Here is a 15,782-nt window from a genome sequence, read left to right on the forward strand (position 1 = left end):
CAAAGTAACCTGCTCTAGTACAGAGTACAGGGATGCTATCTGAAATGTGAGCAGACAGGGTAAAAGAGGGGAGTGGGTACTGGTGGATGGGCTGAGATTCAAAAAGTCTTGCAAGCTGGGGTGAGGATAAGTGAACTGCATAGCTACAGTCTCTGCCACAAGGAACTGTTTGGTGATCAACTGTGTATTTTAGGGGCGGCAGATGGCCCCCAAACATCATGCCTCCTCGTGTAGTCTTTATCACACTGACTCTGAGCTTGGCCATGTCACTTGCCCTGGTCAAGAGATGACATCAAGTGACACAAGCAGAGGCATGGTAAGCTCTTACACAGAAGCTTTCCTTTCTAAACTTAGCCAATAGGTAAAGAATCCCAGACTATCCTGCTGGAGAAAGAGGCCATGTGGGCAACTGAGGCACCCCAACAAACATCCAAGGCCTCAGACACAAAAATGTGGCCATTTTGGATGCTCCAACCCCAGGTGGGCAGTCCCAGGGGACACCATGTAGAGTGGAGATAAGTCATCCCACTGAGCCTTGCCCAGATTCCTGACCCACAGAACAATGTGCAATAAAGTAGTTGTTTTAAGTCACTGAGTTTTGGAGTAGTTTGTTCTACAGTCATAGATAACTGATGTAGGATCCTGAAAAGTTAAGTGCTCAATGATTGATCCAGAGGTTTTTTCCTACCAATTTCTCATCCTCTCCAAGGACATCTTTAACCAGCTTCTCCTCATCTCTCCTGTAGAAGAAATAAGGGCTCATGAAATGAAAAGCAGAATAGAGAGGGGCTTTTCCAGTAACTTATGGTACCCACTGGGCTCTCCCAAGCAATGCACAGTAACATTATAGACCAAAGAGGTCAAATCATTTTTTGGAAAAAGAGGTCTCTTTTCACTTCCAGAGGCCCTGAGCTGATGAAAGTGCTGGGAATTTCCTGCGGTGCCCTGAGTAGTGAGAGGGTCTTCAGTCCTTGCAAAGAGTGGGGGAGAGGTGTCTTCTTCAGCTATGCTATCCCCACTGGAGATCCTCACAAGCTCCAAGGAGAAGTGTGGCAGAGGGTAAAGGAGCAGCCTTGGGTGAAAAGGACATGGTTTGGAGATCCCTTTGATACACTTTGAGATCTACACACAGATTGGTTGGGAGCTAGACCTCCAGGGAGATGGTAGATTGCTTTTGGAGAGGTGGAGGACTTCATTAAAAGGAAACTATGAGAGAGGACTAGTTAATCAGTAGGTAGCAATGTCTGTCCACTCAATATAGTAAATGTGTCCTTGTCGCATGAGTGTGAGCAACTCAGGACAGGAACTATATGTTAATCATCTTAGATACACAGTACTACCACTGGCCTGGCATCATGCCCTCATGCAGGCCGTTTCATTTCCTGTCTCTACTTTCTCACCTGTGGAATGAGGTAGCTGAACAAGATACTCCCCAAATTCCCTTCTGATGTTAACTATCTTGGTCTTCCACAGAGAATGTGCAGCCTGGGGTTTCATTTCATTCGTTCTGCAGGTAAAGGTCTGAACTCTTTCCCAGCACACTAGCAGGTTAAACTGGAAAAAAAGAGAGGAAAAACCACAGATTGGCCCTTTCCTTCCTGGTGGCTTCCCCAAATGGAGGCTCAAGAGAGGAAGAGGCAGGACTCCTTCTTCAACGTGGGGTCTGTAGCCTCAGCCTGCTGAGCTTTGGCTGGGATGCATCCCCAGCAGGGTAAAATGGGGGTTCTCATCAGCGTGGGAGAGGAAAGAAGGCAGGTGGAGTCTGTCCCGGGTCAGGGAAGTCACACAAGCATCCCAAGCAGCTGAGACAACAAGAACCTACTGAGGAGAAGAGGCACATCAGAGGAGATGGGCCCAGCAAGCCCATGAATGAAAAAGTTGCGGAAGGTAGCAGAGGCCAGTTTCACAGGCAAAGCTTTTCCGAAGGGTGGAGGAGGCAGGAATGAGAAGCAAGGTGGTGAGGCTCAGAGCCCCTGAGACAAATGAAAGTATTTGCAAGCTCATGGCAAAGAATGTGAGGAGAAATCAATAATGTCACCCAGTGGTGGGAGGTCACAAACCCGTGTCAGCAGCGGCAGAAAGAATAGAAGGAGGCAATGCAGACGGGCAGGTTCAAAGGCTGAAGAGAAACAGGCAATAGAACCACTGTCTCAGATTTCCCCTGCAGAAAGGTCCTGAAGATGAAGTCATGACATTTGAGACATAATTTAACATCACAAATGTGATTTATACTCTGTCCCTTATACATGACATTTGAGACATAATTTAACATCACAATTGTGATTTATACTCTGTCCCTTTTTTTTTTTCTTGGTATTTAAAAGATTTAATACAGGGGAAAAAATATTATATAGTGGTACCAGTTCTTAATACAAATTAAGCATAGTTTATATTATTTCAAAAGTTATTCACATTATTTTCGATACCACAGTCATACGGAACAAGTTCTTGACACACACAAAATTTGTATAATTTCAGTATATAAAAACAAAAATTTAAACATAGGTCATTCAGAAATTTAGAAAGTTTAGAAAGTTTTAAAATGCATGGAGATATGTACAACCAAAAGGAGAAAAAAAATGTATGTCTGTACATATTTTAAAGAAACAAACTGATCTGACTCAAACTTGTACGTCAAACTCTCAATCAAAAAAGTATACATAACTGGACTGAAAGCAAACTAGAGGACTGAAACAGTACTAAATATCACAGCATCATAGCTTAGTGCTTTATGATTTGCAGCCCATTTCATTTTATCTTTATAGTTGCTTGGGGAAATCAGAAGGGCAGGTCATCAACTTCATTTACTGATAAGGGAATGAAGTCCTAAAATGATTGAGGGACTCACCTAGGTCACTCTGCAGGCAGGAACCCAGGGAAATAGATGTATACTTGGTACCAGAGGACCCCCCCCAGGTTCTGCTACTAGGTCGACCCAGGAATTCACTGCTTTTAAAAAATTACCACTTTTTAAAAAATATACTGAAATAAATATATTCACATGACTTATCTTTCCTTAACACTATGATTTCTTACACAATTAAAATTTGTGAGTAATATTTATGTGAATAAAAACAAACTAAATGCTGCAAACCATTGTGAGTGGGGCCATTGTATTACTCTAATTATAGAAAGAAAATTTGAAGGAGGACCTACAAGATGGTGGGGGAGTAAGATGTGCAGATCACCTTCCTCCCCACAGATACACCAAAAATACATCTACATGTGGAACAACTTCTACAGAACACCTACAGAATGCTGGCAGAAGACCTCAGACTTCCCAAAAGGCAAGAAACTCCCAACGTACCTGGCCATGTGGCTGACAGGGTCTTGGTGCTCCAGCCGGTGTCAGGCCTGAGTCTCTGAAATGGGAGAGCTGAGTTCAGGACTTTGGTCCACCAGAGACCTCCCGACCCCTTGTTATATCTCCCAGAGATCTCTATCTCAGTGCTAAGACCCAGCTCCACTCAATGACCATCAACCTCCAGTGCTGGACACCCCATACCAAACAATTAGCAAGACAGGAACACAAACCCACCCATTAGCGGAGAAGATGCCTAAAATCATAATAAGTTCACAGACACCCCAAAACGCACCATCAGATGCAGTCCTGCCCACCAGAAAGAGAAGATCCAGACTCATCCACCAGAACACAGGCACCAGTCCCCTCCACCAGGAAGCCTACACAACCCACTGAACCAACCTTAACCACTGGGGGCAGACACCAAAAACAATGGGAACTATGAACCTGCAACCTGCGAAAAGGAGACACCAAACACAGTAAGTTAAGCAAAATGAGAAGACAGAGAAACACAGAGCAGATGAAGGAGCAAGACAAAAACCCACCAGACCATACAAATGAAGAAAATAGGAAGTCTACCTGAAAAAGAATTCAGAGTACTAATAGTAAAGATGATCCAAAATCTTGGAAATAGAATGGAGAAAATACAACAAATGTTTAACAAGGACCTAAAAGAACCAAGAGCAAACACTGACAAACAACACAACAAATGAAATTAAAAATTCTCTAGAAGGAATCAATAGCAGAATAATTGAGGCAGAAGAATGGATAAGTGACCTGGAAGACAAAATAGTGGAAATAACTACTGCAGAGAAGAATAAAGGAAAAAAAATGAAAAGAATTGAGGACAGTCCCAGACACCTCTGGGAAAACATTAAATGCACCAACATTTGAATATAGTGGTCCCAGGAGAAGAGAAAAAGAAAGGGTCTGAGAAACTATTTGAAGAGATTATAGTTGAAAACTTCCCTAACATGGGAGGGGAAATAGTCAATCAAGTCCAGGAAGCACAGAGAATCCCATACAGGATAAATCCAAGGAGAAACATGACAAGACACATACTAATCAAACTATCAAAAATTAAATACAAGGAAAAAATATTAAAAGCAGCAGGGAAAAGCAACAAATAACATACAAGGGAATCCCCACAAGGTTAATAGCTGATCTTCCAGCAGAAACTCTGCAAAAACAAGGGAGTGGCAGAACATATTTAAAGTGATGAAAGGAAAAAAACCTACGACCAAGATTACTCTACCCATCAAGGATCTCATTCAGATTTGATGGAGAAATTAAAACCTTTACAGACAAGCAAAAGCTAAGAGAAATCAGCACCACCAAACCAGCTTTACAACAAATGCTAAAGGAACTTCTCTAGGCAGGAAACACAAGAGAAGGAAAAGACCTACAAAAACAAACCCAAAACAATTAAGAAATGGTAAGAGGAACATACATATAGATAATTACCTTAAATGTAAATGGATTAAATGCTCCAATCAAAAGACATAGACTGGCTGAATGGATACAAAAACAAGACCCGTATATATGCTGTCTACAGGAGACCTACTTCAGACCTAGGGACACATACAGACTGAAAGTGAGGGGATGGAAAAAGATATTCCATGCAACTGGAAGTCAAAAGAAAACTGGAGTAGCAATTCTCATATCAGACAAAATAGACTTTAAAATAAAGACTATTACAAGAGACAAAGAAGGACACTACATAATGATCAAGGGGTAAATCCAAGAAGAAGATATAACAATTGTAAGTATTTATGCACCCAACATTAGGAGAACCTCAATACACAAGGCAAATGCTAACAGCCATAAAAGGGGAAATCAACAGTAACACAATAATAGTAGGGGACTTTAAGACTCTATTTCACAAATGGACAGATCATCCAAAATGAAAATAGATAAGGAAACACAGGCTTTAAATGATACATTAAACAAGAGGGACTTAAATGATATTCCTAGGACATTCCATCCCAAAACAGCTGAATACACTTTCTTCTCAAGGGCTCATGGAACATTCTCCAGAATACCTCATATCCTGGGTCACAAATCAAGCCTTGGTAAATTTAAGAATACTGAAATCTTATCAAGTATCTTTTCAGACCACAATGCTATAAGACTAGATATCAATTACAGGAAAAAAATCTGCAAAAAATACAAACACATGGACGCTAAACAATACACTACTAACTAACCAGAAGATCACTGGAGAAATCAAAGAGGAAATCAAAAAATACCTAGAAACAAATGACAGTGAAAACACGATGACCCGAAACCTATGGGATGCAGCAAAAGCAGTTCTAAGAGGGAAGTTTATAGCAATACAATCCTACCTCAAGAAACAACAAACATCTCAAATAAAAAACCTAAACTTAAATCTAAAGCAATTAGAGAAAGAAGAACAAAACCCCCCAAAGTTAGCAGAAGGAAAGAAATCATAAAGATCAGATCAGAAATAAATGAAAAATACATGAAGGAAATGATAGCAAAGATCAATAAAACTAAAAGCTGGTTCTGTGAGAAGATAAACAAAATTGATAAACCATTTGACAGACTCATCAAGGAAAGAAGGGAAAAAATTCAAATCAATAGAATTAGAAATGAAAAAGGAGAAGTAACAACTGACACTGCGGAAATACAAAGGATCATGAGAGATTACTACAAGCAACTATATGCCAATAAAATGGACAACCTGGAAGACATAGAAAAATTCTTAGAAAAGTACAACCTTCCGAGACTGAACAAGGAAGAAATAGAAAATATAAACAGGCCAATCACAAGCACTGAAATTGAAACTGTAATTTAAAATCTTCCAACAAACAAAAGCCCAGGACCAGATAGCTTCACAGGCGAATTGTATCAAACATGTAGAGAAGAGTCTAAACCTATCCTTCTCAAACTCTTCCAAAACATAGCAGAGGATAGAACACTCCCAAACTCATTCTACAAGGTCACCATCAAGCTAATACCAAAACTAGACAAAGATGTCACAAAAAAAGAAAACTATAGGCCAATATCACTGAGGAACACAGATGCAAAAAATCCTCAACAAAACACTAGCAAACAGAATCCAACAGCGCATTAAAAGGATCATACACCATGATCAAGTGTGGTTTATCCCAGGAATGCAAGGATTCTTATATACACAAATCAGTCAATGTGATACACCATCTTAACAAACTGAAGGAGAAAAACCATATGATCATCTCAATAGATGCAGAGAAAGCTTTCAACAAAATTCAACACCCATTTATGATAAAAACCCTACAGAAAGTAGGCATCGAGGGAATTTACCTCAACATAATAAAGGCCATATATGACAAACCCACAGCCAACATCGTCCTCAATGGTGAAAAACTGAAACCATTTCCACTAAGATCAGGAACAAGACAAGGTTGCCCACTCTCACCACTCTTATTCAACATAGTTTTAGAAGGTTTAGCCACAGCAATTAGAGAAGAAAAAGAAATAAAAGGGATCCAAATTAGAAAAGAAGAAATAAAACTGTCACTGTTTGCAGATGACATGATACTATACATAGAGAATCTTAAAGGTGCTACCAGAAAACTACTAGAGCTAATCAATGAATTTGGTAAAGTAGCAGGATACAAAAGTAATGCACAGAAATCTCTCGCATTTCTCCACATTAATGACGAAAAATCTGAAAGAGAAATTAAGGAAACACTTCCATTTGCCATTGCAACAAAAAGAATAAAATACCTAGGAATAAACCTACCTAAGGAGACAAAAGACCTGTTTGCAGAAAACTACAAGACACTGATGAAAGAAATTAAAAATGATACAAACAGATGGAGAGATATACCATGTTCTTAGATTGGAAGAATGAGCATTGTGAAAATGACTGTACTACCCAAAGCAATCTACAGATTCAAACTACCAATGGGATTTTTCACAGAACTAGAAGAAAAAAATTCACAATTTGTATGGAAACCCAAAAGACCCCGAGTAGCCAGAGCAATCTTGAGAAAGAAACACGGGGCTGGAGGAATCAGGCTCCTGGACTTCAGGCTATATTGCAAAGCTACAGTAATCAAGACAGTATGGTACTGGCACAAAAACAGAAATATAGTTGAATGGAACTGGATAGAAAGCCCAGAGATAAAGCCACACACATATGGTCACCTTATCTTTGATAAAGGAGGCAAGAATATACAATGGAGAAAAGACAGCTTCTTCAATAAGTGATGCTGGGAAAACTGGACTGCTACATGTAAAAGAATGAAATTAGAACACTCCCTAACACCATACACACAAAAAAAATCAAAATGGTTTAAAGACTTAAATGTAAGGCCAGACACTATAAAACTCTTAGAGGAAAACATAGGCAGAATACTCTATGACATAAATCACAGCAAGATTCTTTTTGACCCACCTCCTAGAGAAATGGAAATAAAAACAAAAATAAACAAATGGGGTCTAATGAAACTTAAAAGCTTTTGCACAGCCAAGAAACCATAAACAAGACACACACACACACACAAAATGCCCTCAGAATGGGAGAAAATATTTGCAAACAAAGCAACTGACAAAGGATTAATCTCCAAAATATACAAGCAGCTCATGCAGCTCAGTATCAAAAAACAAACAACCCAATCCAAAAATGGGCAGAAGATCTAAATAGACATTCCTCCAAAGAAGATATACAGATTGCCAGCAAACACATGAAAGGATGCTCAACATCACTAATCATTAGAGAAATGCAAATGAAAACTACGGTGAGGTATCTCCTCACACCAGTCATAATGGCCATCAACAGAAAATCTACAAACAAAAAATGCTGGAGAGAGTGTGGAGAAAAGGGAACCCTCTTGCACTGTTGGTGGGAATATAAATTGATACAGCCACTATGAAGAACAGTATGGAGGTTCCTTAAAAAACTAAAAATAGAACTACCATACGACCCAGCAATCCCACTACTGGGCATATACCCTGAGAAAACCATAATTCAAGAAGAGTTATGTACCACAATGTTCATTGCAGCACTATTTACAATAGCCAGGACATGGAAGCAACCTAAGTGTCCATCACTGGATGAATGGATAAAGAAGATGTGGCATGTGGCACATATATACAATGGAATATTACTCAGCCATAAAAGGAAACGAAATTGAGTTATTTGTCGTGAGGTGGATGGACCTAGAGTCTGTCATACAAAGTGAAGTAAGTCTGAAAGAGGAAAACAAATACCATATGCTAACACATATATCTGGAATCTAAAAAAAAAAAAAAAAATGGTTCTGAAGAACCTAGGGGCAGGACAGGAATAAAGACACAGACATAGAGAATGGACTTGAGGACACGAGGAGGGGGAAGGTAGGCTGGGATGAAGTGAGAGAGTGGCATGGACATATATACACTACCAAATGTAAAATAGATAGCTAGTAGGAAGCAGCTGCATAGCACAGGGAGATCAGCTCGGTGCTTTGTGTCTACCTATAGGGGTGGGATAGGGAGGGTGGGAGGGAGATGCAAGAGGGAAGGGATATGGGGATACATGTATACATATAGCTGACTCACTTTGTCATACAGCAGAAAGTTACACACCATTGTAAAGCAATTATACTCTAATAATGATGTTAAATTAAAAAAGAGAGAAAGGGGCTTCCCTGGTGGCGCAGTGGTTGAGAGTCCGCCTGCTGATGCAGGGGACATGGGTTCGTGCCCCGGTCTGGGAAGATCCCATATGCCGTGGAGCGGCTAGGCCCGTGAGCCGTGGCCGCTGAACCTGCCTGTCTGGAGCCTGTGCTCCGCAACGGGAGAGGCCACAACAGTGAGAGGCCCGCATACCACAAAAAAAAAGAAAAAAAGAAAAAAGAGAGAAAGAAGAGTTTGGAAAATGACTTGTGCAACTGCAAACCAGTATTTAAAATGGAAATTCAGTTCTTTGCTCCTTAACCTGCTTCTTTGAAAAGAGTCAACACATAGTTGTGTGCTGGGGAAAATACTTTAACTCCAACCCTATCGTAAATGTTTCCTCTTAAAAGGGTTCATGAGCTCTGGGCTGTCTTGGAATCACAGAGATCCCTAGTTGTTTTTTTTTTTTAATAGATCTCTATTGGGGTATAATTACTTCACAATACTGTGTTAGTTTCTGTTGTACAACAAAGTGAATCAGCCATATGCATACATATATCCCCATATACCCGCCCTCTTGCATCTCCCTCCCACCCTCCCTTTCCCACCCCTCTAGGTTGCCGCAAAGCACCAAGATGATCTCCCTGTGCTATGCTGTTGCTTCCCACTAGCTATCTATTTTACATGACAGTGTATATATGTCGCTGCTACTCTCACTTCGCCCCAGATTCCCCCTCCCCCACCATGTCTTCAAGTTCATTCTCTATGTCTATGTCTCCATTAGTTGAGTTTCTCTTTGTGCTCATGAAGGAGGGGCTGCTTGGCTGGATTTTCAACAGCAAGTAAGCAGAAGTGTTCAGTGTGAAAAGGAGTATAAGCAGTGGGCTCTGCCACCACCCATCTCATTTGCAGCAAAGGAAGGAGAGAATTAGGGCAGGCTACTAGGTCATGGGAGTGCAGGAGGGAAGCTTCCAGCAAGAGAGGGTGAAGTTCAGTAGGTGTTAAGCCCCAAATGAGAGTGCCCACAAAGTTCTTGACAGCAGGGACCAGGTGGCAATGACCATGCAAGGTGACCCATACCTTAAGGTGAAGCACAGGCAATAGGAATAAGGGCATTTAGAGGGGGCTGTGCCTTGGAGGAGTCTGGGAAGTGTCCACACTTCCAAGAGTGGCCTGGATGTGCTCCCCGAAAGTGGTAGAGAAAAGCAGGAAGGAAATCCCAGGGTAGAGATGGGGAAGCTGGACTGCTGCCTGTGTGCAGGCAACACTGGGACAGCCGGGCTGGCTGGCTGTGATCAGTGCTGGGAGTAGGTGACACACGTTTAGAAAAATTGTTTGGAGTATGTTATAGGAAATCCAGGGAGGTAGCATGACCCTCAAGACCACCACCAAATCAGGATAACAAAGCATTCATCCAACTCTGCCACCACTGGCCGTGTGCTCATGGTCAAGTCATTCTCATTCTCTCTCTCTCTCTCTCTCAGCCTCACTCCTATTATTTGTGTAACAAGGTGGTTGAGAAGATCATCACAATAGTCACTATTAGTCAGGCTTTGCGCTAACATGTATTCACTCAATCCTCCAATAGCCCTGTGAAATAGGACCTGGGATTATGCCCATTTTACAGATGAGAAAACTGAGACACAGAGAAGAAATAACTTCTCTGAGTATGCACAGTTAATCAGGTAGGGGAGCTGGAATATGCAATCCTTCATTCTGCCTCTAGAGCTCGTGTTCTTATCCAGTACTCCATGCTGCCTCTTCAAAATCCTCCCAAATCAGCACTAAACTTAAGCATAAAATGTAAAAGAGCTGCCATCTCCCCTGAGCAAAAATAGGACACTGGACCCTTTTTCCCCAAATGACAAAGTCACGCCTCCCTCATGCAACCTTGGATCACCCCAGACTCCTGCCGTACCCAGGAGAAAAAGTCTGCTGGATGAGCCCTGGAGGGTGGGAGCATTAGTGACCGTCACTTCAGCTCCCGCAGAATTTCTGTTTCAACCATGACTGCTTAAACCATGCCTGGCTGCTGTCCTTGTCATAAGGACTGATTGTCCTTGTGCTCCAATCAATCAATCAGACTGAGGAGTAATAATAAAAAGCAATTATTAATATGAACAAAGGCAATAGTAATGAAAAGAATGATTGAAGATCCTCCCAAGGAAGACAGGGGTCACAGAACACAGAATCATAAAATACTGTGGTCAGAAGGTTGCTTAGACATCATTCAACCCACCCTCTTTGTGTTTCTGATGAAATTGAGCTCCAAGAGGCTAGTCCCCTGCCTGAGGTCACGTAGCTCATAGAATCAGCACTCTGACTTATACCCAATTTCCTGAGTCTACTTATTAAAGATCGTGCCAGAAAAGGCAGGTGTCTTCTTTTCCAGTCCTACAAGAGTGACTCTTGCGTTCCCAGGACACACAGTGTTGCTGGCTTGGAGAGGGTGAGAAGTCTAGAACCACTGCCTCTGTGAGCTGAGAGGGGCCTCAGACCTCCACCCCACCCATACGTCAGCCTACAGAGAGTTAAAAGTCAAAAGCTCCTAGCCTTGAACCCTCGGCCTCTGTGTGGTCCTGTCCCAAGTCCAGAACAGTTTTCAAGTTCTGGCCTTTGTCCCTAGAAAAAGGGGCTGCAGCACCCACAGTCCTTAGGACTTTCTCAGCTCCTGACCCTTCCAGGACCTCAAACTTCAGAAGGATGGTTTTCAGTGCATTTCTCAATATGGAAGATCACTTGTGTTAGGCTCAGAGAACACCTTCTCCACAAACGAAAAGGCTCCATTTGCCCTGGCCTCAAGTAGCCACGTGAATTAGACATATTAGTTCAAATCTCTGGGTCCCCCTTTCAACAACCATAGAATAAATGGACTTAAAAATGAATGATAACTTCCCTGCCTCCTGGGAAGTACCCAGGGCCTCATTTGCCCTGGCTGTGCTATCCTCCCCTCATTGAGGTGCCCCTTCTTACTGATGAGTCTGGTTCATCTTCCCCTGCCAGCCCAGGAGGCACCAGCCTTACAGGAAGACCTAGAAGGATCTGACTTGAAAATCATATAACGAAGGCTGAAATGTCAGCCACCTCTCTCTAGGCTCCCTCCGTCTCTGTTTCTACGCGGCGACCCTTAGCAAGTGCTTACTCTGCTTATCAGTTTATCTGTATCACTCTGAGTGCAGTCCTTTAAGCTAAGAAGGAAAAATCAATCACAAGAAAAGTAATATATAGACCACAGTATCTGGTTGCAACTACTTGAGATAGTTACAAATATCTCAGGTGAGAATGTGAAGACAGTTGCCCTGGGACACATGCTCTCCATCTCAGTCCTGCCTCAGTACCCGGCTCTGTTTTCACCAGCTCCCATGGACATTCTTACGTTCTGCTTCCTTCTCTTTTCCTTTTCTTATATTTTCAAAGCCCGGTCTCATTCCAAAAAAAAAAAAAAAAATGGAAGTCCTTACACTGCCATTGCCCTCCAGTCCACATGCTGGGAGGCTGCCCCAAATATCTCTTAGTTTCTTCCACAAGTCATGGAGGCCACCCCACTGTGGAACCCTCGAGCATCCTTATCCATGTAATGCCTGACCTGTCTCCCTCACTACCTCCCTTCCACCTGGACATTAGCAGCTCTCCCATAAAACGTAGTACAGTCTTATTTTGAATGAGTTGGTGGCCAGGTCAGTCCATACTCCTTCCCTAGATTAATTAAGTCATATTTCTTTCGATGAATATGCAGCGTTCACTGGCATTGACACAAAACTTGCTTTTTCCGAGAGAGCTTTCTCTGCAACGACGCCTACCTTTCTTGCTGCTTGGTGTCGTTCCCTGAGAGCAGCCTGCTCATGGCTTCTCCTCTGTCCCATCTTCATCCTCTAGTCTTCTCTTCCCCTTCACAGTGTGATACTAACTGCACTTTCTGGAAGAAAAAATCAAGTCTTTTTTTTTTTTTTTTTTTTAAGCTGAGCACAAAAGGGAAAAATGTGTAGGGACCAAGGGTTATTTAGCAACTTCTTAAAGAAATCAGAGCAAATTCTCATCTGCCTGTCTCAACATTTCTCTTAGAATAAGAACCCTATGAGAAATGTTGAGACAGGCAGTTAAGAAAACGGTCATGAAGAACCGTTAAGGGGTAAGACGGGAATAAAGACACAGACCTACTAGAGAATGGATTTGAGGATTATGGGGAGGGGGAAGGGTAAGGTGGGACAAAGTGAGAGAGTGGCATGGACATATATACACACCAAACATAAAATAGATAGCTAGTGGGAAGCAGCCGCATAGCACAGGGAGATCAGCTCGGTGCTTTGTGACCACCTAGAGGGGTGGGATAGGGAGTCTGGGAGGGAGACCCAAGAGGGAAGAGATATGGGAACATATGTATATGTATAACTGATTCACTTTGTTATAAAGCAGAAACTAACACACACTGTAAAGCAATTATACTCCAATAAAGATGTTAAAAAAAAAAAAAGAACCCTATGGCTGAAAGGAACTGGGAGGAATTATTCATGCTTCGGGGCAAGACCTCCCTGTGACCGTGTCAAACAGCTGGCCTCTGCTTTCTGAAGTTTCTTTAGGGATGGAGCCCTCAGTAGTTTTCCTTTCGCCTTTCATCACAGGCTGTCACAATTCTGGCTGCAGGAAGTGGTTTCTTAACATCTGACTTTCATTCCTGGGGCATCAACACCACCCGCTCAGCCTCTGATACTCACAACTTTCCATCACTCTCTCATCCTGGGGGGGATGTCCCGTCAGCTTCATCTGGTAGGACCTCAGACTCCCAGGAGAGGAGCCAGCCAGAGCAGGGATGGGAGGGAGGGTGGGAGCCAAGGCAAACCACAGGTCCATGCCTGGCTGGAGGGGGAATCTTACTAGGGGTGAGAGTGGGAATGTGGGCCAGGGGGGCTCGACTTTCAGGACTTTTAAGAAGAAGCCAGAAATCCAGATTTTTGCGTGACATCTCCCGCTTTCCACATCTTCTCCAGTGAGATCCATGACTATGGAACACAGGGCACCTGACATTTTTTTACATTTTTTTATAATTGAAAAATATTTGACATGTAACATTGTGTAAGTTTAAGGATTACAACATGTTGATTTGATAATTTATATATTGCAATATGATTGCCACTGTAGTACCTGACTCTTAATCCTTCCCCAAAGTGCTTTCCAAGGAGTTAATGAGCAAACGAGTCTCTGATTCCTGACAGATACAGGAAAGCTCCCTTGAGCCCTTGTCCTTTTAGTGGAATTTCTCCCAGGACCAACCCCAATGGTTCTTCCGTGGTCACAAGCCAGAGACCCCAGGCTGGAAGCTCACAAAGGCTATAATGAAAGTCTTTAAACTATTTGCAGCCCCGAAGTACTGGACATTTGTGTGTGGACCATTTTTTTTTTTTAATAAATTTATTTATTTATTTATTTTTGGCTGTGTTGGGTCTTTGTTTCTGTGCGTGGGCTTTCTCCCGTTGCGGCGAGCGGGGGCCACTCTTCATCGCAGTGCGTGGGCCTCTTACTGTCGCGGCCTCTCCCGTTGCGGAGCACAGGCTCCAGACGTGCAGGCTCAGTAGTTGTGGCTCACGGGCCTAGCCACTCCACGGCATGTGGGATCCTCCCGGACCGGGGCACAAACCCGTGTTTCCTGCACTGGCAGGCGGATTCTTAACCACTGCGCCACCAGGGAAGCCCTGTGGAACATTTTTTGACTTCAACTTTCCCCCAGACACCATGAAGTCCAGGAGTTATATTAATCGATCATTCTAGCTAAGGTGCAGGTTCTAAACACACACACTTAATCGCCCCTAAATGACTGGTCTCTACAGAAACCTGGTTTACAGCCCAGAATCCAAACGGGAGGAATCTTCTTCACTTTGTCCTCAAAGTTCTATTGGCATTTCATGGGGAAAAGTACACATAGTTCATGAGTAAGTTTTTTAGAAACACAGAAACAGCAACACAAAATCATAGGACTCAGGGAGGGAAAGTGACAAATGGGGGCCTAGTTTGGAGAAAATCTGGATCGAAACCTGAGGTTAGCCAGCACCGCTGGTCGTGGTGGTGGAGGAATTATTAACCCCAAGTGAAACCCTGGCAAATCGCTCCCCATGCCTGGCCCTGCTGATGCCCTAAAGCATGTTCCCTATCTGGGGGACCCCCAGCGAAACTGTCTTGTATTTGGGTTAAACAATTGTGTGTGTACAAGCAGCTGCTCAGAGCTAATTATTATTATTAGGTAAACAGCACACTTTCTGACTTTCCCCTTGATGAGATTAAGTGATTCTGGTTCCAGGGAACAACAGATCAAAGTGAAATTCTGACACCCTGCCCAGGGGTTGAGGGCCTTCAGAAAAGGAGGGAGGGCTGGGCTCCAGGAGAGGCACTGCTCCAGCAACATAAAGGGCCTGTGAAAGCGAATCTTGGTTTGGGGCTGAAAGCAGAAAGACGAGCACTCCTGGGGGTGGAGTGGGAGAAGCCGAGGAGGACGGGCTGGGAAGAGCTTCGGACTAAGGGAGGCCAGAGGCCCCAGAAGTGGCCGAAACTGTGTCTTCAGGGGATTTTGCCCCCAGGGTTGCTACAAACACAGCACACCGCATACACTATACACACATACCATACGCACCTACCATGCATACACACATGTACGAAAACACCACAGAGCACACACACACACCATACACAAAGACCACACATACCATATACACACACACATACTACACAGAGACTGTGCACAGACACACCACACATAGAAACATCCCACAGGCACACTCACACGTCATGAGGGCTGGATGTCCAGGAAGGATGCAACCCCTGTAAAGACAGTAGGAAAAGGGAGGGCAGTGAGGAGGAAGGTGCATACCCAGACTACAGGCATGCG

At 43.0% G+C, this 15,782-nt stretch overlaps 1 long non-coding RNA gene across 1 annotated transcript; it reads right to left on the minus strand.

Moving 5' to 3' along the window:
• Window positions 1-1,438: 1,438 nt before the first annotated feature.
• LOC137225773 (uncharacterized) lies at window positions 1,439-12,818 on the minus strand. The gene is made up of 3 exons (XR_010944020.1): window positions 12,709-12,818; window positions 3,308-3,362; window positions 1,439-1,554 (listed from the first exon to the last, which is right to left on the minus strand). It is a non-coding gene; the product is annotated as an uncharacterized lncRNA (long non-coding RNA).
• Window positions 12,819-15,782: the final 2,964 nt, after the last annotated feature.

Source organism: Pseudorca crassidens, chromosome 6 (genome assembly GCF_039906515.1).
Source record: "Pseudorca crassidens isolate mPseCra1 chromosome 6, mPseCra1.hap1, whole genome shotgun sequence".
Classification (NCBI taxonomy): domain Eukaryota; kingdom Metazoa; phylum Chordata; class Mammalia; order Artiodactyla; family Delphinidae; genus Pseudorca; species Pseudorca crassidens.